Source organism: Lissotriton helveticus, chromosome 10, assembly GCF_964261635.1.
Source record: "Lissotriton helveticus chromosome 10, aLisHel1.1, whole genome shotgun sequence".
Lineage (NCBI taxonomy): Eukaryota > Metazoa > Chordata > Amphibia > Caudata > Salamandridae > Lissotriton > Lissotriton helveticus.
The window spans coordinates 1113459116-1113485453 of NC_136071.1; the positions used below are offsets into that span (position 1 = coordinate 1113459116).

At 47.8% G+C, this 26338-nt stretch overlaps 1 protein-coding gene across 7 annotated transcripts in view; it reads right to left on the reverse strand.

The window, feature by feature from the left end:
* ATP2C1 (ATPase secretory pathway Ca2+ transporting 1) overlaps positions 1–26338 on the reverse strand; it is a 912406-nt gene that overhangs the window by 197868 nt on the left and 688200 nt on the right. The gene's annotated exons all lie outside the window — the stretch shown is intronic.

Here is a 26338-nt window from a genome sequence, read left to right on the forward strand (position 1 = left end):
GTCCGGATGTCGTCGGTGGCTGCGATGAGGGCGGTCTCGGTGCTGTGGTTGGCTCTGAAGCCGGACTGCGAGGGGTCAAGGGATCCGTTCGTCTCGAGGAAGGCGGTCAGCTGTCTGTTGACGATCTTCTCGATGACTTTAGCAGGAAAAGGGAGGAGCAAGATGGGGCGGAAGTTTTTGAGATCGGTGGGGTCCGCTGTAGGTTTCTTCAGGAGGGCGCTGATCTCGGCGTGCTTCCAGCTCTCCGGGAAGGTGGCGGTGTTGAAGGAGGCGTTGATGATGTTACGGAGTTGGGGAGCGATGGTGGAGTCGGCCTTGTTGAAGACGTGGTGTGGGCAGGGGTCGGTCGGTGATCCAGAGTGGATGGTGTTCATCGTGGTCCAGGTGCGAAGGGTGGCGGTGGGGTCGTTGGTTCGCCGGTTGGGTGCGTGGGTGGGGCGCCGAAGCTGTTGTGGATGTCGGCGATCTTGCGGTGGAAGAACGAGGCGAGGGAGTCGCAGAGGTCTTGTGACGGAGTGATGTCGTTGGTGCCGGTGCTGGGGTTGGAGAACTCCTTGACGATAGTGAAGAGCTCTTTGCTGTTGTGGGCGTTGTTGTCCAGTCGTTCCTGCAGGGATTTCTTCTTGGTGGTGCGGATGAGCTGGTGGTGCTTGCGGGTAGCGTGTTTGAGGGCGGTCATGTTGTCGGTGGTCCGGTCGAGGAGTCAGGCTTTCTCGAGGGTGCGGCAGGTCTTCTTGGAGTCCTTGAGGTCGTCTGTGAACCAGGATGCCTTCTTGCTTCTGGGTCTGCTGGGAGGGTTCTTTAGTGGCGCGAGGTCTTCGGCACAGGCGGTCAGCCACTGTGTGAAGTTGCGGGCTGCTTCGTTGGGGCCCGTTGTTTTGGCGGGTGGGCTCTGGCTGAGGGAGGTGGTAAGCTTGTCTGCGGTGATCTTGCTCCAATTCCTGTGAGGTACCTGTTGCGGGTGGTGGTGGGTCGTGGATCTTTTGAAGCTGAAGTGGACGCAGCTGTGGTCGGTCCAGTGGAGTCCGGTGGCGTGGCTGAAGGTGATGTACTTGCTGGAAGAGAAGACGGGATCAAGCGTGTGGCCGGCGTAGTGGGTGGGGGGTGTTGACCAGTTGCTTGAGTCCGAGGTTGGCAAGGTTTTCCAGCAGGGCGGTGGTGTTGCGGTCCTTGTTGTTCTCCAGGTGGAAGTTGAGGTCCCCGAGGAGGATGTAGTCAGTGGAGGGGAGGGCGTGCGGGCTGATGAAGTCTGTGATGTCTTCGCTGAATTGTGTGCGTGGTCCCGGGGGGTCTGTAGACGAGGGTGCCTCTGAGGGTCGTCTTAGGGTCGGTGTGAATCTGGAAGTGGAGATGTTCGGCTGCGGCGAAGGAGTCGTTCGCGTCGGTCGTGATGCGGATGGTGTTCCTGTGGATGATGGCGATGCCACCTCCGGTCTGGTTGATGCGGTCCCTCCTGATGATCTTGTACTTGTCCGGGATGGCGATGTCGGGTGCAGAGGAGGCGTTCATCCAGGTTTCCGTGAGGAAGGCGACGTCCGGTGATGTAGCGTCGAGGAGGTTCCAGAGTTCCACGGCGTGTCTGTGGACGGAGCGGGTGTTGATCAGGATGCACTTGAGGTGGTTGCTGCTGATGTTTGTCTTGGCGGGTGCAGGGCAGGTTCGGAGGCAGGTGAACTTGCAGGTGCAGCAGGTGAAGGGTCCGTGGGTGCGTCTCGGCAGAAGGCGTGGGTCCGGCCGGCATGGAGTGCGTTGAGAGTGGCGGCGTCGTAGGTCAGTCGGGTCGTCTTGCCTCGGCGTGGAGGGCCAGGGGTCCTGGCGCTGGGTGTGGGCCAGGCGCGGACGGGCGCAGACGGGCTTACCTTTGGCGCACCTTCGGAGCTCAATCGGCGCTCCCGCTGCGCGCGTCCGCTGCGCGGTCGCTCTGGGGGCGTCATAAGTAAGGAGCCGGGAGGGAGGAGCAGCTGGGTGGCGGGAGCGGGGCGGCGAATGGAATCATAGGGGGGCGGGCCGCAGGGAGGCAGCGGCGGGAAATTCCAAGAGGCAGCGGGAAATTCCCAGGAGCAGCGGGCAGCGAGCGAAGGAATCTGCAGGCAGGAGGCGGAAAAGGCAGGCAGGAGCGGCAGCAGTGAGTGGGGCGACCAAGCCCTGTGGAGGGCTGAGCGGTCACAATGTAACTGCTGGGCAAAATATCCTACCACCTGTTAGGCACTTCTTAAACGTACAAATTATTATTATTATTTTGCAGCCAAATAAAGTTGCACATAGCGTTCTCAAAAGTCTGAAAAAACAATCATTTTACAAGGAAAACTGGACCAAAATTGTGAAGTGCTAGGTGCAGCACTAATCCTAGTTGCTATTTCCACAAGAAATCTGCAGTGATTTAAAGACACATTTTGAGTTTATATGCCTGGCTGTGAAGAACGTTGTAGCAGCGTAATCGCAAAACTCGTAGTACAAAAATTTAATTTATGGGGGGCGTGGCTTGGCGCCCAGCGGTAATGGCGGCGCCCGAGTGAAGCTCCGTTGAAGCTTCGGGAGACGCACCGCTAGAACATCGTCTTTTCCTGATAGGAGGGCATGCCTGGATTCCGGAACATCGCGGGACGCCACTGAACTGTTTTCGGCTGCCCGGCGTACCTTGAAGCCGGAAATTCCACTGAAGTAAGTGGCTCCGTTATCTCCGTGGTTGCGGCCGCCATTTTATATATGCGACCGTAATCGGACTTTTCTGTCACCGAGCGGAGCTTCCTATGAGACGGAGCGCCTCCTCACGCCTGGCCACTTTCTGCCTCAGGACTTTGTTCCATGCCATTCCTCTATGATTTATGCCCCTTTGCTCTGCTTGGTACACTGTACGAGGTATTATCATTTTCTCTCAGCTCCTGTCCACCATTTTGTAGCGTCTGATTAACAATGCGCTGCTTTCTCGGACACGGTGCATGAGCTCCTATGTGCTTAGCAACTGCTTCTTTTCAAGTCTCGGCAGGCCACGCTGAATGCACCTGTTGCTGATTTAGGGAACGAAAACCTGCTCTCTCAACACAATACATCACCATTTAGTTCTTTCTTTTTGGTGTCTGCATGGCTAATGCAGCATGTGGCTAATTGTCATTCTTACCTTCTGCTGGATATAGCTTGCCTGTCACACCTACCAGCTCTGAGATGTCCTCTGGTTTTCTTACTTCCTTATGTCAATGCCCAGCAATACATATGACCTTGCTCTTGACGTGGTGAGTACAACTTCGTCATTTGGCACGATAGCACGCCCTTATCTTAAGCGCTCATAATGGATATTACTCTATACGCTCCAACTGCCTGACGCACAACTTATGCATCAGTCTCAGGTCTATGTGCTTTATTCAGCTTCTCAAATTTGTTCAATTCTGGTTATCTATCTCCCACAGTTTAAACTGCCTTTGCTTGCAGTCATATTTTTCATGTTTTTGATCCAGCTCTCCTCCTGCTAGCTGCCTGTCTACGCCATATGTTTGGTTCTTTTAACGAGTGACCTCCTCTTCTGGCAATAGTGGCTTCTTTCCTACTTCAGAGACACTCCTTATAATTCATACGCATTTCCCTGTGACATTTCTCGCCTTATTGCAAGACAGCGCACACGGTATGACTGTTGTAATCTCTAGTTTATCTTCCTATGGGGAGGCTCAAGTCTATGTCGCGCTTACCTTCCTCAACGACAAAGGTTGCCTTTGTGAAAAATTCTAAAGTATTCTCTGCCTTCTCTAAATTGGAAGATCCTCTCACGTCTTCTGGCTCGGACACAATCATGGAGTCCTCTCAACCTGTTCCGGGGAAAACTAATGTCAAAAGATTGAAGAAAGACCCTCCCTCGCCACTCAAACAGTCTGCGCCTGTCTCAATGGAACTTTTGTTGGAGGAGATACGATCTTTTCGCACTTTTCTGGAGGAAATCAGCTCCTTGCGTCCCTTTATGCAGGAAACTAACGCCAAACTTCAAGTCCTCTCTGACAACTGGTCGCAAATTGAAACAAGAGTCTCCTCAGTTGAACATTCTGTTGCTTCACTTCAGGAAAATTGCTCCACGGTTTCTCATCTCAATTCGCAGGTATGCATATTCCAAAAGCAGGTGGAGGAGTTGGAAAATAGGAACAGGCGGAACAACCTTCGCATTTATGGTTTGGTGGAGGGCCTTGAGGGGTCAGACTCGCTTGCTTTCTTCAGGTCCTTCCTTCCCAAACTGCTCCGTCTGCCAGATGGTACGGTTCTCAACATTCACTGTGCCCACCGACTAGGTCGTCCGCCTGCCTCTGCGTCCTCTTCACAACGCCCAAGGGGTGTCATTCTCTACTTCTTGGAGTATACTGATCTCCTCAAGGTTTTATCAGCTGCCAAGGCTTCTCCAAAACTGACATGGTCTGGCTCCTTGTTCTTTGCTCAGGACTATGCAAAAGCTACTGCTAATCGCCGAAAGGCCTTCCTAGGTATGAGAGAAGATCTTCGCTCCATGGGTGCTCGATATGGCCTTTATCATCCATGTTTTTTCAAAGTTACATACAATAACAAGACAACTACCTACGAAGACCCAATTAGACTGCAGAGTTTCATCAATGCCCATAAGACTGCCTCTATGGATTCCTCTGGTCCTTCTTCCGGCCCCGGATGAGCTGCAGTCTGTGTTCTCTTCATATTGCTCCTGCTTCTTGGTCATGTTTTTCCTCGTTACAATGTTGTACTTTTTCGATAGTTATTCTCCTGTAGTTGTACTGTATTGATGTTGCTTGTTGCTCCTGTTCTTCTCCGACTTGCGTCTGTACTCTAACCCCGCGTCTTCCTCTCCCGCCTCCACAGGAACCCTCCCTCGCCTGATTATGTCTCCCTGGCTTCCTGCTCAGCTGACCTTGGATGTGTTGCCTTACCTGTGTGGCTCCATCCCCCCTCAACACCTTCTCGTCTTTTCCTTTTGTAGGTATGTTCCCCTTTTGTTTCTCCCTTTTGTTCCTCTCCTTGTTCAGTTTTCTCCCTTTTGAATTTTTCCTTCCTCTTCTTTGTATGGGTGACACTTTCCTTCTCAGTATACTTTCACGACTATACATCTTTGCTTCATTCATCCCAATGTTTCTTCTTCTTCTCTTTTTTCTCTCCGTCTTTTTCTCTCCTTTGCTCATTTCCCACTAGCAACTTCCTATTTCTTCTTCTTTTTCTTCGCTCCTGCTGTACTTTCATTTTTTGTACTTTCATCATTTTTACATAGATATTTTTTTCCAGTTTTGTCTTCTTGATAACCATTGTTTCATTTAGATGCAATGTCATTGAATATAATCTCATGGAATGTTAAGGGTATCAATTCTCCAATTAAGCGTCAACGTATCATGTCCCATCTAGCCAAGTTGAATGCTGATGTGGCCTTTTTGCAGGAAACTCACCTCTCGGACACTGAATCTGTCAAACTCAAAAGAGGTTGGGTGGGTGAGGTGTTTTACTCACATGGGGATGGTAAGCGTAATGGTGTGGCAATCTTATGTCGTAAGTCACTTCCCCTGATGCTTATTTCCCAGGAATCGGATGATAACGGCAGATGGGCTTATGCCAAGATATCTCTTAAGGGTGTCCCAATCTCTTTTCTTAATGTTTATGCTCCAACCGGAGGTGAGCCTTTCTTCTGGGCCGAGCTTTCCCAACATATTACCCGATTTATGGATGATAACTTTGTTCTTGCTGGCGACTGCAACCACCCCTTGGATCCTTTTGTGGATAGGCACTCTGCCGCTCATTACATCCCTAATAAATCCCATAAGCTCTTTACCCAAACCATTTCCCAACATAAGCTTATCGACGCATGGCGTCTTTGTAATCCAACAATAAAAGAGTTCACATTTTCCTCTCCCTTACATCATTCCCAGTCACGAATTGACTACATTTTTGTCTCATCATATTGCTCAGTCCCTCAATACCGCTGAAATTGGTCCGATTTTACTTTCAGATCATGCCCCGGTTTTGATTAGCATAGATGTACTCCCTAAATCTGTTGGCCCTAAGAGGTGGCGCTTTAAAAATACTCTGTTATTAGATCCCAAATTTACTACCTCTTTTACTTTAGGATGAATTTTTCTTACTTAATGATACTCCTATTCCAACACACACCATCTGGGACGCATTTAAGGCTGCAGCACAAGACTTTATCAGTTTTGTAGCGCGGAAACGTAAAACTGCCCGTAAATTTATTGAGAATCTCCTTACTGATATTAAGAGACTGGAACATGCCTATTTTACCTCTCATTCACAGGACAGCCTGACTGCTCTCGTAGCTGCCAAACTGAAGTTTAATCAAAAGTCCACGGAGGATGCCTCACTATATTTGTTAAAGTCCAGTGCTAAATTTTATGGGGGACGTAACAAAGCTGGGAAAGTTCTTGCCAACTATCTAAAGGTTAAGCACAATAAGCTGAACATCAATTCCATTTATGATGCCAATTCAGTTCTCCAACATAAAGATGCTGATATTCTTACTGAGTTCTCCCGTTTCTATGAGAATTTGTATTCCTCTGAAACTCAGCCCTCCCCTCATTCTCTCACTCACTTTTTCTCCAGCATCCAGAAACCTGAGCACTTTCCTCTTGACTTGACAAATTTAGAATCTGACATCTCTCAAAAGGAACTGACCACTGCACTTCAACATCTTAAACTGAACAAAGCTCCGGGGCTGGATGGTTTCACTGTGGAATTTTACCTCCACTTTTCCAAGTCACTCATTCCAAAACTCCAATCTCTCCTGAGTTCGTTCACTGTCCTTGGAAGCTCCTCTGGGTCCTTTTCTGATGCCCACATATGCTTAATTCCCAAAGAAGGAAAAGACGCCAAGCACTGTAAGAATTATAGGCCCATTTCCCTGGTAAATATTGATTACAAAATATTTGCCAAGGCGTTAGCTGCTTGACTGGACCTTCTGCTTCCGGACCTTTTGGGCGAGGAACAGTCTGGTTATGTGAAGGGCCGCTATATAACCGACAATACTAGATTACTGTTTAATATCTTGTCTAAATCCTGACATCTAAAACATTCTCTTGCAGCGATCGCCCTGGATGCCGAAAAGGCGTTTGATAGGGTTGAATGGACCTACCTTTTCCACACTCTAGGCTGGTTTGGCTTTGGTCCCAAATTTATTTCCCTGGTCTCCCTCCTGTACTCTGGCCCACGCGCGGCGGTCTGTGCAAATGGTCAGGTTTCCCCCTTCTTTGATCTCGGTAGAGGGGTTCGTCAGTGTTGTCCCCTTTTCCCTTTTCTTTTTAACTTGGCGTTGGAACCCTTCCTGTCCAAACTTCGCCAAAACCCCAATATTCATGGTTTTCAGACTGTGAACTCCCACGTTAAACTTGCTGCTTATGCAGATGATATTCTGCTCTTCCTTTCCAATCCTACAGATTCCATCCCTGCTTTTCTGGAGGAAGTACGGAACTATTCCCGCATTTCTGGCTATAAACTTAATAATGATAAATGAAGAGATCCTGCCCCTCACAAAATTCACATTTAAACCTGACTTCAGCGCTTCCAACTTCACCTGGAGTCCTTCTCACATTTAGTATTTAGGTTTACACATTCCCCCCCCATCCCTACTACTGTTTCCCTCTGCCTCACTAAATGTATTAAAAAAATATCGGATTTAGCAACCAAATGGCACCCTCTTTATTTATCTTGATGGGGTCGTCTCGACACTATCAAAATGATGCTATCCCCTATAATCCTCTATACCATCTCCAACATTCCTGTGCCTATTCCCTCTAAATTCTTTAAGAAGCTTAACACAGTCTTATCCTCCTTTTTGTGGAAAAACAAAAAACCTAGCATGTCCATGGCTAGATTGATCCGTCCTGCTTCAGATGGTGGAGTGAATTTTCCAAACTTTCCCGCCTACCAGAAAGCCTTTTTGTTGCGCCAAGCTTCCTTCTGGCCGCAGGACCCCATTTCTCCCTGTCCCCTATGGGCTAAGGTTGAGCGCCTTTTCCTTTCCCCCATTTCTTTTGCTGAGTACATTTCTTTTTCTCTGAAGCCTCCTTCGATCTCCACCCCCATCCATAAGTTCACCTCCAATCTTTTCCTCTCCTCTAAACCCATCCCTCCCACTACCGTTGCTGATTTCCTTTCTTCCACCATTTGGCATAATATCCATCTCCTAATCCACAACAAGCCCTTTTATTGGAAATCCTGGAGGAATAAAGGGTTAGTTTGGGTATCGCAACTGTTTTCATGCCCTTCTCGACTCTTTTGATTTACCCCTATCGTTTGCTCCTAAATATCTCTTACTTAAAACAGCAGTACTCACTACGTACACCCAGCTTCTGCAAACGCAAACACCACCTCCTTCTACCTCCTCACCCACTACTCGACTTCACTCTCTCCTACGCACTACTCCCAAGGCTTCTACTCTCTACAAGTACCTCCATGCCCTTGAATCTACTAGAACCAAATCTAAAGTGGAGGAGCAATGGGAGCATGACTTCAATACTTCCTGGTCCGTGTCTATGTGGGACTAGTTATGGATTAAGATTCGTAAATCGCCCAGAGCGGCGTCCCTAACAGTCTCTATTCTTCCTCTACAATAGGTTACTATATACGCCCTCTGCTCTTAACAAGCGATTTCCAACTACCCCAGATGTTTGCTGGTCTTGCTCTTCTCCGAATGCCACCCTATTCCATATGTTGTTTCTTTGTAAACCCATACATGATTTTTGGATACAGGTTTGGGCTCAAATTAATGTAATTTTCGATACTCATTCTTTTTTCTCCTACTCACGTTTTCTTGGGAAGCCTATCGCCTTGCTGGGGTGACATGGATTGTGATGTTCGTATTGTTGATTTGTTGCTAGCTGTTGCGTTCCAGCAGATAACTATTAATTGGAAGGCTTCAACTAACATTTCCTTCAAGGCTTGGTGGTACAATGTTTGTCATAATCATAGGCTTGATACTGCTTTTGTTTTCCCTCTTCACATGGCCGCGAAGCGTGCAGAACTATGGCCCCCTGTTACACTGTATTTAGATAATTGTGCTCTCCGCTCCTTTTGCCCAAAGCCGTCCCAACAAGAGGTTCCTAAACCTCTGAATACCCTTTGCATTTCCTTTTATTTTTCTTACCATTTGTTATTTAAACATTTTTATTTTCCTGATTGCTTATTAATCCATTGCATTATCTCGGTCATATTTATTGCCCATGATTTACCCATTTACTCATGCTATTGAATTTGCTGTATTATTTTTTCTTTGATTGATCTCGTTTCCCCCCCTCCTTTTAGTTGTCCCTCAATTTTCTGTACATTGTTCTTTGATACCTTGCATTTTGATCAATTAAGTCTTTTTTTAACTGAAAAAAAAGTTAATTTATTATTTTCCCCTGTAATGTATAGATGCACTGCGATGGGCAACTTCTTGGAAACAATTTGGTTTAACCTCTTTATTATTGCCACAGTGTTGCAAGACGGCTTTTACCCTGCATCTAAATGCACATGGTGATGATCTTGGAAAAGTATATAACTAGAAGAGAGAAGACATGTTATGTTATGTTATGTTATGTGGTTTTTATTAGGCGCACAAATGCTCCAGCTAAGGAGCGTCTTGGCGCCCGACAAGGCAGCTACACAACACAACTAAATAAAACAGCACAGAACACACTAACTAAGGGAATAAAAATGTTTTCAAGGCACGACGAAAAGAGAGCAAATCGCTCATAGCGCGAATTGCCGGGGGTAAGGAGTTCCACAGAGCGGCGGCCCGCACTCGAAATGAGCGCCCACCGGCCCTGCTTCGCTTAAAGCGCGGTACCACGGCCAATTCGAGATCTGACGATCTTAAGGGTCGTGCCGGAATATAGTTGGCCATGAGGGTCGTAAGGATCATTGCCGGGGACCCCTTCAAGATCTTATGGGCGACGCAGAGTACCTTAAACTGAATCCGCTGCGCCACCGGGAGCCAGTGCAGTGCTCGAATGGTGCTAGAGGTGGGGCAGAATCTTGGAAGGCCCACCACCGCTCTTGCTGCTGCATTCTGGATCCGCTGCAGGCGCCCTATCTCAGCTACATTCAGACCGGCCAACAAAGAACTAGCATAATCCAATCTGGAGATGACGGTCGCTTGGATCATGAGTTGCCGGGTGGGGGCATCGAAGAACTTTAGCACAGGACGAAGCCCACGCAAAATGCCGAAGCAGCAAGCAGCCGTGCGTTTAGTGTGGCATGCAAACGTAAGGGAAGGGTCCAGCCAGACCCCGAGGTTTTTAAGCTCGGTGACTGGGATGGGAGCGGAACCCAGCTCCTCCGGCCACCATCTCTCTCCCCACAGTTCCGGTCGCCTACCAAATACCATCACCTCGGTCTTACTAGCGTTTAGCTGGAGACAATTAAGCGTCATCCATCTAGCGACCGCCCTCAGTCCTTGTTGAAACCTAGGAGCGTCGACCTCCGCATCCCCGCTGATCGTGACCGCTAGCTGGGTGTCATCGGCATATGACACCATGGTCATACCCCATAGTTTGACAACCTCAGCTAGCGGCCTTACGTACAGATTGAACAGCGTAGGACTCAGCGAGGAGCCTTGGGGGACGCCCAGGTTCAACGGGTGGAATTTTGACTGAAAGGGTGGGACGGTCACGCTAAAGGCCCGGTTTGATAAGAACGACCGGAACCAGTCGAGCGCAATGCCGGAGACACCAGCATCCTCTAAACGCTGCAGAAGGATAGGGTGCGAGACGGTGTCAAAGGCAGCGCTTAGATCTAATAGCACCAGCGCTGCCGTTTGTCCCGCGTCAAGCACGGAGCGGAGGTGCTCCACCATATAAAGCAGAGCCGTCTCCGTGCTGTGACCTGCCCTAAACCCATTCTGCGTAGCGTCGAGTATATCAGCTCGACGGAGATGTTCCGAGAGAGCGGCATTTACGTGTGCCTCCATCACCTTAGCCGGCCACGGCAAGAGTGAAATAGGCCGATAGCTCTCCGGCTTGCTTCCATCCAGGCTAGGTTTCTTCAGGATCGGACGTACCATGGCTCGCTTCCACTTAAGTGGAACAACGCCAGATGTCAGAGACGCATTGACCAAGGAACAAAGCGGAGAGATGTCATGTGCCGCCAGGTCCTTGAACACCTCAGGGCAAAGTGGATCCTCAGGGGACCCAGATTTCACTTTGCGAGCCAAAATGCCTAGGCTATCTAGATTTAACAAAGGTAGAGAACACAGCCCCTCAGATGGTGGAGGCTTAGATGATGTCATCACTGAGGGAACGACCACGGGGAAGGCTCGATAAATAGCATTCACCTTCTCCAGAAAAAACTCTGCCAACTTTTCACAGTGCTCCAGAGAGCTCTGGTGTGATGTTATAACTTTTTTGGCAGTGAGGTCTTTCAATACCTTAAAGATAGCCTTTGCAGGGTTCGAACTATTCCTGAATTGTGTCGCATAAAAAGCGGCACGGGTTCTACACACCACCCGATGGTACACCTTCACTGTAGCCTGATATAAGACTTTCTTAGAGCTGGAGTAGGCTTTGCGCCATGCCCGCTCTGCGCGCCTGCAAGACACCTTCAGGGCTCGTAGAGAGTCATCGTACCAAGGGCTGGCCTTGCCAGGACCAGTTTTACGGGTCACCAAGGGGATGAGGGTGTCCAAGGCCCTGGAGACCCAATCGGTGAACCTGTCGTACAACTGATCCGGAGGGCCTGAGACGTCAAGCGGGTCAGCTGATAAGAGATGAAAGAACTCATCTAGCTTAAGTTTGTTCCAGCGTCTTCTTGGAACAGAACACACCATTGGCTTAGATGGACTAGCCACGATAGGGCAGTGGAACTGTATCAAATAATGATCAGTCCACGCCAAAGGTGTGTAGCTGGTGACACAGACTTCCGTCAGATTGGTAAAAAACGGGTCAAGGGTGTGACCCCCTGAGTGTGTGGGCTGCGTCACCAACTGAGTAAGCTGTAACGCCTCTAGGTCGGCCAGGAAACTGGCGACTGAGGGGCTGCTGGAGTTGTTAAAGTGCAGATTTAGATCTCCAATGAGGGTGAAATTGGAGCACCCCGTAGCCAGATTACTAACAGCCTCGGGTAACGCTGCTCTGAAGGTTACTTCACTCCCCGGGGGCCGATAAATTACCAGTCCCGACAGGGTGAAGTTGGATGAGATAGCAACCTTAAACAAAGCGCTTTCGCACCCCGAGATCTTTTGCCCAAGCCATGTGGTAGGGTAACAGGACTTGACGGCAAGCGCAATACCCCCGCCTCTTGAGGTCCTATTCAAGGTGAATACCGAGTATTCCGGCGGGAAGGCCAGATTGACAATGGCCGTGTCAGCATCCTGCAGCCAGGTCTCTGTTACACAAAATAGGTCAGGCAACTCCCTGCCTAATAGATCATTGATGTCAAGATGGTGCTTGACAAGCGACCTAGCATTAAGATTCCAAATGCTAATACCTGGCACCGGGCTTAGAGGCACGCGCAGTATTTCCCTGCAGCTCCTGCTTACAGGGGCAGCCAGCGTAAAGCATCCGCAGCCACACGATAAGGGGCCGCTTAAGGGATCAACCCTTGGTGTCAGGCAAGGTGGTCGAGACCTCTCAATGGCAACCAGACTATCTCTGGTATAGCACCGCATGATGTAGAGTAGACCGACCAGGAGGGGGGCCAGGGTCCAGCCACGTCCAGCGCGTCCTGTCGCGGACGGGCGCAGACGGGCAGGACTCTGGCACGACTCCGGCATGCGACGGCGTCCCAGCTGCGCGTTCCCGCTGCGCGGGAGAGAGCGACTTTAAGTAGGCGCCGGAAATGGAGGGAGGAGCGCGTGGACGCTCCAAGATGGCGCCCGCCGAAAACAGCCTGGTCCCAAACAAAGATGGCGCTGGTCGCCGATCAGGAAACAACCCACCCACAGAACCCGGACCCACCGAAAACGGTGGTGGAGATTCCAATTAAGTGCAAGTAAGAGGGGGGGGGAGAGCCCAAGCAGCGCACAGTTAAAAATGCTACCAAAAAAAACGAAACAAAAACGAAGCAAAGACGCGCTAAATGCGTCAGCAAACAACAATTAAAATTTCAAGCGCTCACAGACCGCAGCGCGGTGATGTGCCACCTTGTCAGGCCGTCAGATACCTAAAAGTGCCTTAAGTAGGCGCCGGAAATGGAGGGAGGAGCGCGTGGACGCTCCAAGATGGCGCCCGCCGAAAACAGCCTGGTCCCAAACAAAGATGGCGCTGGTCGCCGATCAGGAAACAACCCACCCACAGAACCCGGACCCACCGAAAACGGTGGTGGAGATTCCAATTAAGTGCAAGTAAGAGGGGGGGGGAGAGCCCAAGCAGCGCACAGTTAAAAATGCTACCAAAAAAAACGAAACAAAAACGAAGCAAAGACGCGCTAAATGCGTCAGCAAACAACAATTAAAATTTCAAGCGCTCACATAGAATTCCATGATGACCTCCAACGCGTTGAAATGCACAGGAATGGGCAAAGCAAATATTGACAGAAGTGGTGCACAGCCATTTTGTTGTGCCCAGGTACCAAAGAGAAGCCTGAACCGAAGGAAAATAGGAGGCAATAAGAAGAGCATTGGCGTGCTGCCAGGGAGAAAGAAGGAGCAGAGGGAGAGGTGGGGTGCGAGACAGAGGGGGCAGCAAGTGACTCAATGGGATATACCATCCACTTCTATCAAGATATAAAAATTAAATGGCACAGAGAGACATGTGAAGGAAAAATCAGTTTCCTGATGGCAGTAGTGGTAGAATACAATTCATCTAATAAAAAAGAAAATAATAGTAAACCAGATTTGCTGCTGGGGCAGGGCAACCACAAGAACTGGGAGAAAGTCACTGAATGAGGAGCAAGGAATCCTATTTCCTGTGTAAGGTTGACATGTTTCCTCCGTTGAGTATTTCAAGGGGTATATTTGTTTATTTTTAATGTTGAACAGTTCACCTGATCCATTTGGAGCAGGTTATATGCAGTACTTCGAATGGCTGTTCATGGGATGGTTGGAGGCGACACATATCTGGGGCCCATCAGGGGCAAGGTGGAAGGAATATATAGTGTACTATGGCAGATACATATATTTATGTTTAAATGTTTGTAAAGTGCATGAATGCCGAAGCATCTTGGCGCTGAGGTGTGAGGGTAGTAGAGGGACCGAGAGGGTAGCCAAGATGTTTGTAAAAAGCCAAGTTTTTAGGTTCTTCCAGAAGCACTGAAGGTTAGGATGATGTCTTAGGGACAGAGGCAGATTTATTCAAGAGCTTGGCCGCGCAGTATGTTATTGCTCGGCCCACCCATCTGGCTCGTTTGAACTTCACGGTTTCTATGAAACCTTGACTGGCCGACCTGAGGGCACGTGGGGAGACGTATAGTGTGAACAGTTTTTGGAGATCCACCGTACTCCCCCCATTTAACGCCTTATGTACCAAGGTTAGAATTCAATGCGCTGTTTGATGGTCAGCCAGTGGAGTGATCTAATTCCGGCAGAGGTTGGCTGTCCTCTGTGCAACCCCAGGAGGAGTCTGACTGACGCATTTTGCAAAGACTGCAATTTTTGCAGTTGGAATTTATCAATTCCTAAAAACAGTGCATATGAATTGTCTAACTTTGACATGAATAGAGTTACCATCACTGTTTTTTTAAGCTCTTGAGGTATGAATGGAAAGGAGAAAAATGAGGAAATGAGACTATTCACCTGTGCGCCAAAATTCAATTTGTTACTGGACGAGGACATTCTCCGGCCACCGCCGGGTTCCATAGGGGTTTGCCTGCTTACTCATTTGGACTGGTACCGAGTTGCACAATTTCTTTGCACACACGAATAACAATCTGTTTAATATGACATTTACAATGGCATACAGTAAAGAAAAGTTTTTATTTCTTGATGTGGAACTGTATGTGGATGAGAGGAAAATCAATGATCAAATTTTAGAAAGAGTACATCTTGTAATGCTATCCTACACGCTACTAGCGTACACCAAAGATCACAAATTAACACCATTTCATATGGTGAATTGTTTAGAGCTCTCAGAAATTGCAGCAACAACTTGGAATTTGCAAACTGTGCCACCGACATGGAATTAAGATTCCTGACAAGAGGATATGAGAAAGAAGTCCTACATAACGCCAGAAGAAGAATATACAATCTGGCCAGGAGGAACACTTTTACACCAAGAGCTAAAAAAGATCTAACCGGTTCCGCACCTTTGAGACTTGTTACAAGTTACCACCCATGGTCACCTAAGGTTTTTAACATACTCAGACGGTATTGGTTTCTGCTGACATCTAATCACACATTACAGCCATACATCTCCAAACACCCAAGTATTACTTACAGTAAAGGTAAAACTATACGCAACATGGTTAGCCCAAGTTGCCCTAAGGTGGGTGTACACGAACAGACATGGTTACACAAGCCTAATGAGGGCTCATTTAGATGTGGGAATTGTAGTGTGTGTAAACTCTCTATCCACGGAATACATGATTTTCAATACAATGGCTCCAGGGAGTATTATATGGACCACCATAGATTGTTCCACTAAAATTGTGGTATATGCTATATTGTGCAAATGTAAGAAAATGTACATTGGTAGTACAATTAGATGTCTCAAGGATCGCATTGCAGAGCATTTTAGAGCCCTCAATAATCTGGACGCAAGATATCCGATAGTGACACATGCTAATAATTGCACAGCACAATGTAAATAGCTACCCTTTACATTTCATGGCATTGAATCTATACCAATTGATGTCAGAGCCTGAGGAGGAAAGCGAGAGCTTAGAGTTAGACAATGCGAAGCTTGCTGGATTTGCTGGATTCTTAAATTACGTGCTGTAGAACTGGGTTTCAATATTGACAATGAGTTACAGTACTTTTTGGGATCATGAATGACAAATTGATACATTAGCTGTTTGTATATATGGAACTTGATCAGTCATGAACAATTGTGTAACAACTGTAAATATGTACATACACCTTCAAGATTATAATTGTGGGAATCCTTTTATAACTCTCCTACGTACGAAATGAATAAGCGGTGTTGTCCCACTGTCATCCCTTCCCTTCCCTTCTCTTGGTCTCTTATCTCCAAATCTGTTTTTAATTTTCCCTTCATGCATGCTATTGGTGGAAGGCATTCATCATTGACAACTCTACCCTTTTTGTTATGGTGACGAGTATTAGACAAGATAAAGCGGAAGGTATTCTTATTTTTGCTTGGCAGTACTCAACTCACTAATGTTGGGTGGACTTTCTGTGTACTGTGGAAAACCTTTTAATTGTATTTTCGATGATACTGTTAATATAATATAGGTGGCAGGACTGTGTTCACAGAGTCTTTTTTCATACTTTGCTTATTTTAATACCATTGCGCCTATATAAGCGAGATAGGGTTGGGTCATAAACCATTGCACCGATGATAGAGTGATGAGCTTGGGCTACTACTCTTTATTGCTGTAGATACTTTGATTCATTATTTTCTGATTGCTTGTCATATTAGGTCGAATTTTATTTGATTGCAACACACTTGATTCACTTTAGATGTAAACAGGTATATTTGCATGCTCCTTAACACCAAAGGAGAATTGTTACATTTGTTATTATATACTCTTATAGGCCACTAGATAATATTAAATCTTTGATGGTAATCTTGACTTTGAAGAGGTTAATATGTCTTATTTGCATTAATCACTTATTCACTGTAGATACCCCGATATATTAAAAAATAGCGCCCATTTAGGAACAATCCCATGTGCTTTAGATTTCATTTGTGAACAGCTCTTTACCATTGGTCCTTTCTTTATTTTTGTGTTGTGATGAAGTATAAACAGGCAGTTTGAGATGGCGAATTTGCGAAACGCCAAGGACGCATGCGGAGTACTCTCCGTTCTATCAGTTGCTGCTTCAAGGTAAAGGCATTAAATTGCTCATCTCTTTGATGTTCATTTATCAGTAATATGTGACGTATTCTTTGGTTGTTCTCGCGGCATATTGAGACATAGCCGTGGCATGTTTGAAACGGGCTCATTACGATAAGGAGTTATCATTCATATATTTGAGAACTGTTGAGGTAGCCTACACCAACGACCTTTTAGTGCTGGCATTTGAAATGGCCGTCTTCCTTTGCCTTCAGGTGTTTTAAGACTCTGTTCATACAAACGCAATAATTATAATGTAAATATTGATATATATTAGTTACAGGATATTTTACGATAACTGATTATACTATGTGGTGACCATTGACAGCAGTCACAAGCTCACGTGGCTAAGCACTGCCAGAGGCTGGCGTGTCAGAACAGTCCGCGTGCTCAGGCTGTGATGTAGTGCGAGGTAGACTGTATCCCAGTATATGGCAATAAGGACCTTACAAAGGCCCAGAGTCTCCTCGCGCTTAACAGCGAGGCTCTCCGCTCTGGTCTACGCAAGCATAGAATAGCGCCAAGCTTGTATGTGTGGGAGGTCTGGCGCTTTCCATCTTTTACTAATCTGTCGCTTGGCTACTATCAGCCTCAGATCTATAGATTGAGACGTGACCTTCGTACCAGGGGTTCTGCGGAATTTGTGTAGTAAATATGTGGGCCAAGTGAAAGGCAGCTCCCTGTCAGTACTCTTGTGTATCAGACTGGCTACATCCTTCAAGTATTCCCCCACCGTGGGGCAGGCCCCAAAATATGTGTAGTAGATCAGTCCCTATCTCTCCGCACCGCTGGCACGCTGCATCTCCGCGGTTAAAGTATTGATTGATTTTCGCAGGCGTGAGGTACGCTCTGTGGATAATGTAAAATTGTATCTGACTGAAGCGCATGTTCCTAGAGTTGTATGTGGGGTTTTCAAGCACTCCAGCCCATTCCTTATCTGTGAGTTGGCTACCCAGGTCCACTTCCCAATTGTGGCGGAGTGTGGCGGAGTGTGGCGAGGCTGAGTGCTGCGTGAGTTCGGAGTGAGGACGCAAACCAGCGCGTCAAATGCCTGCCACATCCCATAACTTGTAGATATTGTATGGTGAGGTGCGTTCACAGTTCTGCCGTCATATCTCCCCATTTTGCCATGAGTGAACTATAACGTTCCTTTATAACGCACTTTAGTCCTGAGACCTTCAGGGGGCAAGGGGACCTCATCACCCCACCAGCAGTGCGCCGAGAGACGCCTTTGCAGAGTGGTGGAAAAAGGGGCATGGCCTCCGATCACCCCTCAGCAATCTCACTGTGTGGGGCTTACGAAGGCAACAGGTGGGCTAGTTAGCCCCTAAGAACCCTCAAAAGCGTAGGGAATTTCATCCCCAACCAACAACACACCACGAGGCGTGTTGGCAGAATACTGGACAAAGAGGGCGGAGCCTCCGGCGAGCTTCCAGCTTCGTTTTTTTATTTTAGGAAGTGGGTTGTGTGGCCCCCTTCCCTTTACCCTTTTGGGCCCCAGGGACCCCAACCCCCGGGGCATGATGCATTTATTTTAAATTGAAATAAAATGAGAGGGGGCCAGGTGGGCCCCCAGCCGAAGTGGATTTCGGCCCCAGGGACCCCATCTCCCAGGGCCAGGCCTTCACGTATTTATATATATTTTTTTTAAAGGGAGGGAGGCCGCGCAGCTCCTCCTCAGGCCTATTTCGACCCCGGGGACCCCATCACCGGGGTCAAGGCCTATTCCTGTTTTTTCTGTTGCTGCCACCCCCCCTCCCTGGGCCAGTTTCTCACCCAGTGCCTTTGAGAAAGAGGAATCGAAACGCGTCAGGCCAGTATGGTGTTTTGGCTGTGAAAGATATTGAAGGGCTGACACTTCCACACCTGTGAAACGGGCTACAGCTGGAGGCCTGTGTAGGCGTCTGAGTGCATCTCAAGCAGCAGCATGATATATATATGTTAGAGCTTGATGCGTCACGTTCTCTTTGTTCACTTGTTGCTCGCTTGCAGCCCTGCTACTTGCTCATGTTGGATATTTTCTCGTGAAAACTTTCAGTTCGTCCATGCTTGTTGATTTCCATTTCAGGACAATTTTCTGGTACTCAGTTCTTCTATTTTCTGCTACTGGAAGCAGTAGGCCTTATCTTTGTGGCAAAAGACAGTCAAGTAATTGCCAACATAATGTGCTCTTGACACTATCGGACATTCCTGACATTATTTTAAAAGACAAAACGGAGATTGGGTCTATTTTCTGGCCCCAACTTACTCCCCACACTACACCAAATGTAAAACATAAGTACACCTCCAGTCACTAATACAAAAGTAACCTTCTCATAAGGGAGTAGGGTAAATTTACTGGATTATGTTCTGGTAGCCCCATCCATCTTCTACGAGGCACCTTTACAGAGAATTGACAACCCATCTAAAATACGCTGGGGGAAATGGAATTAACCACATCTTGAAAACAGCTTAAATGATCATAAAGCAGAGTACAAAACTATGCTGAACTGAAACTAAGGTAAGGCAGTGCACTATATGCAAAATAATATTTACCGGTTTCATTTGGATGTGTAATTTTGCCAAATTGGAATAAACTGCTAACAGGCTTATTTGGGCTTTTTAATTGCTCAACACCTCTGCTGACAAGACGGGGATATGCCACCTATTCATACGTTTATCGAGTCTGTGCTAAAAAATCAAAAGGCATACAAAACCTTAGGGGAAGGAAGCAGAGTATTTATCAATTGTCTAGAAAAATGAGCGAATCTTATGAAATGGAGGATGTGCGAATGCTTTTAATCAAAAAAGGAAGGCTTTACAGAAAAAGATACCAGGAGGTAAAATTACAGTTTTAGTTCAGAAGATGGAAAGACATAATTGCTGGGCTAGGAAGAGCCCTTCAAGTAGGACACGTCCTGCCTGATCTTAGAACCAATAGTAAGTAAAGAAAACAGATATTGTAACAGGCCCTTAACAGGCTTCATATTCATGTCGGTAACTTTACAAAAAAAACACAGATTGATTTCTTAACACTGACTGCAAAACCCCTTAATCTAATGTATATAAGCAATGCAGTTTTAGTTTACATTTCCCATATGTCATCTTGCTCCCCAAAGAGTATTCGCCTTTTCCAAATGTGTTTCTGTAGATTACTCAGGCAACAGACTCTTGTATAGAGCATACAGTGAACTGAGTTGATTCTAGATGACTATGTGAATTCAGCTTGTGGGTATGTTCACGAGGGGCATGGCTGACAGCTCCAAAGTTGAGGCTGAAAGCAGTGTGAGTTTATAACAGTCGCTGTCAGTGGCTCATGAATGTGTTCAGATTACATGTTTCATCCAATCAATGGCCTCTCTGAAGAGTGAAGGTTAAATATATGCCAGTTTAATTACTGTTTTATTCTAAAGTATGTGAAGGAGGTATACACAGCTGTTGAAATACTGAGAAGACTAAAAGCAATGAAAATGTGGTCTTGACCTACAGATGAGAAGGGAGCAAATGTAAATGTGCGCTTGTGTTATAGGGAAGGCATGGCCATGGGGAGGTAACACAAGGTATGACATGCAAACGAAGAAAGAGAAAAGAAAGTGAAGAAGAGGCAGGAAATGACTTGATATATGTAGTTGGTGGATTTAAAAAGGGTGCTAGCGACTGCAGAGTACAGCAGAAAATGGGGTAAAAGGTAGTGACAACTACAGAGACAACTAAATCTTCTGCACACCATACTGATGTTTAATTCAGTCTCATTTTTTGAATTGAAACATTTTCAAATCTAATTATTCACAAACAAATCACAATGTTACTCATTTATTTGATGCTGCTAACAAGCACTGGCAAAGTCCAAAGGTCTGGCCAGTTAAGTCATATATTTGTTGTCCTGTGATATGCCTGACTGCAATAATAGAACACTCACAGAGTGGCACCAAATACTAATAACTGGACATGCTTTATGATGCATAGAATTGCAGTTAACACAGTTTAAGGCATAACCTTAATTGTATAGACCACTCCTCCTGGGAAAGATTACTGGTTTGGCTTCTTTGGTCAGGACCACGCCTCTTTTAGAGACCTACTATTTTTCAGCCCACTTACAATGGCTAAGGTAGATGTCTCAAAGAAAGTTTGGACATTAATTATATGTCTACATGATAAACATGAGTTGTACTATGATCATAATGTAAAGCAATGGATTATTATCTCAACGCCAATAACCATGATATTCAGGTTACAGACAAAATTATTAACCAAAATCTGAAAGCTACTTGCTTCTCGATGGGCCCCAGGCCAAAATGGTGTACCAAGTAATATTTAACTCAAAACTTGTGTTCTGCTCTCGCCCATTAGCATGACCTTTCTCAATCTGCCTGGATTTGCAAACAATCCCAGAATCATAGAGAGGATTCATCTGACTTTTTTTTTTCTTTTTCTTTTAAAGTGCGGCAGGTCAAATCCAAGCATTATTGTACAATGCCTTACTTGAATAGGCAGTGAAACAATTTGCAAAAAGTTTGCATGACGAATTAGAATCTTGGGTGAAGGGCAATATATTACTTCCATTCCAGGGGAGTTTTAGAAAAGGATGTGAAACATTCAATAACATACCTATTTCAAAAATACAAGGAAATGGAAAAAAGGGGAGGGATCCTTGATGCTTGCTATCTCAATTACAGTTTTACATTCAAAAAGGTAGATCGAGGCCTGATGGTAACGATGTATCTGGTAGAGACATAGTCTAGCCGCAGATTCCTTAACTTAGAATATCCACAGGCGTCAGACTGGATCCGGAAAATCTTGCGCAGCACCTCTGCGCACCGGGAGAGAGGGGGGGCGCCGTTCGCCTCCGTCCTGACGTTGTCCATGGACGTGACGTCAGCGGAGCCATATATGCCCCGCCTCGCCGACATCAGTTTTCGTCAGAAGACTTTTCTGCATCAGAACGCAAAGCCACCACCAAAAACTGGGACAATATGGGAACAGTGGGCTGAAAAAGAAAAAACAAGGTATGGTGAAAAACATCACCATAGAAAGACAGTGCCAGGCACCGTATATTGTAAACTGAGGGAGGTAAAAGAACAGAGAACAACTCTGGGAGGGACCCCCGCAATTGTTTAAGTCCAAACCCTTCCCCGGAGGCAAAAGAAGATGCATAGCATAGGCAGGATTCGAACTCTTAGCATTTGTGAACCTGTGCCACCAGAGACAGAAGACTGATCATTGAGCTCCTCAGTGAACCATCACAGCAGCCGGCAGAAAGGCTGCAACCATAATAAATGACAGTGAAGGACAACCAGTCCAGAACTCAGGAGTAAGGACAAACTACCATAAAGCCTCAGGTCAGATCCGAATAAGGGATCCACCGAATGCAGCATTGTCAGACTGCAACCACTAGAGTGCAGGAGAGGCAAGATACCTCAAGAGGTTGAAGAAGATAGTAGGGAAGGATGGGAGTAGAAGAATTTAGACTCACATTGGACAACTCAGGGTAAGGATTCTAAATGACACATGGCATATGAGCATACCAACCAATCACAAGAATAGGAAGAGCAGAGCCACGAAACAAAATGTAGCCTCGTGACTCGGAGTGAAGAGAAGACGCCACCCCGCAGATGAATAAAGACACACAAAGGGAGGTGAAGGAAAGAATCACAACCGGAAAGGGTTGTCGCAGGATGAGCGGGCGTTAAGGAATCTGCGGCTAGACTATGTCTCTACCAGATACATCGTTACCGAAGGTAAGTAACTTGTTCATCTGATAGAAACGTCTAGCCGCAGATTCCTTAACTTAGAATAGATACCACAGCCATACCCCTATAGGAGGCGGGACTGCGACTGAACCCCACTAAGGTACAGAGAGAACCTAGCCTTCAACAACATGACCAAAAGAGTGTCGCCCACCAAAGGGCGAAACATAGTGGGGACAGAAATGACAGCGCAGCCAATCACCAGACCCCTATGCTCTGAAGAAAGCGGGAATCAAGGGGCGGCTTGGGCACCACAGCCCATCCAGAATAACACGAAAACCCCTATATGTAGAGGGGATGAGAGAAGGAAAATACCAAGCCAGAACGCTGAGCCTGAGCGGAATGCCGAACTTCGAAAGAAGACGAGCAAAGGGGCATGAAGGATACGCAGGATCCAAGGTGTCGATAAGAAGTCCGAGATAGCCCCAACTAAACAACTCGAACAGCGTAAAACACTGTTGAACCTGCTCCTGTAAAGATACAAAGGCAGCAGGATACTGGCCTCTGCCCAGTAAGGGGCTGATATGGAACAAAAACACACCCAGTAAAGAAACTGGCGTGAAAAGGGAGTTCAGCACCTTCGGAGAAGTAGAACTGAACCTATGGGCCCAAAAGACTTGTAAGTGGTATGGTGGAGAGAACGCGTACCGGTCCCGCATGTACCATAGAGGAAGAGTACTGCTGAGACCCTCGCCAGCCAGACATGTGTGAGAGCATTGAAAGGATGCCCATACACAACCAGAAGGACACTCATATGCGGCCAGAGGGTGCCTGTAGTACCCTAACAGAAGAGCACCAGGAAGCAAGACAGCAGGAACAGCTGAGATGCGCTCAATAGCAAGAAGGCAACGTGCCACAAACACCAGAGAAGATCTGGTGATGTAAGAGGACAGGGCCAAGACAAGGCAGGAAAGCCTGCACAAGCCATTAGGAAGATCATGGCGCAGAAACAGCCTCAAGAGGATGTCGAAACCCGGCCAAACCCAGGGACTAGGGTACGCTCAAAAGTACCTGCATTTATACAGAAAGTGGAACTAGTCCAGGTTATAAGCAGCGTCTGCCTCCGGTCCGGAAGAGAGAATAGTCCCCTCGCAGGACAATTAGAAGAAAAGACGAGCTTAACAAGGGGTACTCAGGACCAACTCACAGGTCCTAGACGCTAGGAAGAGCTGAGTTCAAGGAGAACAGGCTCCACGCGTCCGCCACAGTAAGAATGCCAGCAAAACGTAGAAATCCCGGCGCGGAAGCAGCGGGGATGTAGAGAAAACTGCTGGGGAATAAGCCGAAAAGCCATAACAACGTACAACAGAGAGGCCCACGGCAACTCCTTAGTGGCGTGAACAACCCGGAAGGGGATGGCGCCAAAAGACGGACCATTACACAAAAAGCAGGATGCCAGGCCATGCGAGGTAGACACTACAAAGCATAACTAGACCAGGAGTCGAAGCACTACAGACTATAGAGCGATGCGACCCTGCGTGATGCAGTAAAGGGGTATATGAGTCCCTGAGAGATACCCACAATGAAAACTTCATAGGAGCTTACGAAGGCAAATGCAGACACCTGCCACCAGCCAATACCCCACATAGGGCAAGGGTCAGCCCCTGGCAAGAAGGGGGTCCTCTTGGCAAAACAGACAGTCAGAGGACTGAAAACAACCCAGCCATACAGCTATACAGACAATGCAGAGACACCAACCTGTTTCTGATAAAAACCGGGCCGTAAAGGAATACCCGCTACCAGAAAGAAAGTCAGTCAGTGGCACGGCAGAATTACGGTAGCCCTGACAGAAGCCTGGAGAACGCCGAATCCGCGTGGGACCCCAAAAAGGTCTATTACGTTAAATGGCATGTCTTGGAGGCTCTCCCGAATATGATCAGGGAAGCGACTGTCGCGCATCCAGGCATGGCAGCGCAAAGCCACCGACCTTGCAAGAGCACGGCCCACAGAGTCTGTGGTATCCAGGGAGGAGCGGATTGAAAAATGTGCCATCTCCTTGCCGTGAAGGAAGAGACGGAGAAACTCTGGGCGCAATTCCTCCGGAAGGGAAGGAAGAAGGTTAGCCACGGAGTCCCAGAGTGTGGAGGACGCATGTGCAAACACGCATGTAGTGTTTAAAGTGCGGATGGCCACGCTAGAAGAAGTGAAAAGCTGTCTCCTACATGCATCCAGCCACCGGGATTCACGGGTGGGAGGAAACAAAGGCAAAGCGGAGGAGTCTTGTAACCCAAAAGCCGCCTGAATTACCATGCCCTGAGCAGTAGGGTGGAGTGACAGGCAAAGTGGATCCCACCCCCCGGGGCAGGACGGTGCCTACTAGCAATGGTCCGATCACCCGGGGCTCCAGAATAGGGCCATGCCAATGTGCCACGCAGGACTTCTAATAAAGCACCCCCAAGGGGTAGCAAGGGCTCCACGGTAACGGGCTCGAGATGAAGCAGATCCATGAAGGGATCGGGAATGAGGAGTACTACAGGAGGCTGAAAGCCGAGGATAGCAGCTGCCCTGTTGATAGTCCACGCATAGGCAGCCCCTAGCTCAGTAGTCACCCTAGGAGGGGTCAAGAGGTCGTCTGTAGGAGACAGTTGGAGACCAATCCTCCCAGTTGCCATAAAAAGCGGAGCTGGGGAACGACCCGAAGGCCATGCCACACTAGGGACCTGCACCAGTGGCCCCCGACAAGGGGAAGCAACAGCTTCCAAAAGGGCTGCAGCGGAGAAGCGAGGAATCTGGAGGGAGGTCAACCTCAGGCATGAACGCCGGTGTCGAACGTATGGACACCGGCGGCGATGGATGCCTCTACAGCGGGGTCGGTGGGTGCCGTGTCGGAGTCGACGGCCTCCACTGGGGACGCTACCTGGACGTCCACCAGCATCGGATCATGCGTTGCCCCAGACGTGGGATCAGACCTAAAGCCGGGCGTGGGTTTGGATGTCCAGCCCGGCTTCTGGTCCGAAATGGAGCCGGGCTGCGAGCCCGCCGACGCCGCACCCGCCGTCCGCGCAGGGATTGGTACAGGGCTATGCGTTGACTGGCGGTGTGTGCTAGAGCGACCAGGATGGTCTGGGCCACAGCCCAACGTCGTCGCCTTGGCTCCGGAGTTGGTGCACACAGCCCTGGTCGGGGAAGGATCCGCCGACGAGGGCCCGGCCTGAGTACCCTCTGCCTCTGTGGGGCCCGAAAGGGCACCAGGGAGTGAGGGGGACTAGACGTAGGCCTGAAGAGCCCGGGAGTAGGCCAAAAGATTTTATGCAAGGCTGCAAGATTGCGTGGCTACATGTAATATGAAGATTGTACTTACAGAAGGATGTTAAGGATGTATCCAATGAAGACGATAATTGGAATGATTCTGGAATAAAACTTTTCTGTCCTAGCAAGATAATATAAGACTGAGTAATTGATTGGACTTTTGAGTGCTCGATAAAATCTTTTGGCTTTGTTTAAGCTTCTGTGAGCTTATCTACAGGTCGTGGTAACCGACCTAGTTTTGTCTGGAGCACCGAATATACTGTGGACGTTACTATTACCCTTACTCGCTGTGCGCTTTTTGCTATAACAGTTACCAACGTGAAAGCCCGGGAGTAGGCCTCCATTTGGGCGTGCATCGCTCCAACTCCTGGAAAAGGAGGGTATGGGGAAGGTGACCTCCAGGCGCCCTTAGCTGACCCCTTACAAGAGGATTGGGCGCCAGCGGCACACCTACAGGAGGTGGACCTCAGTGG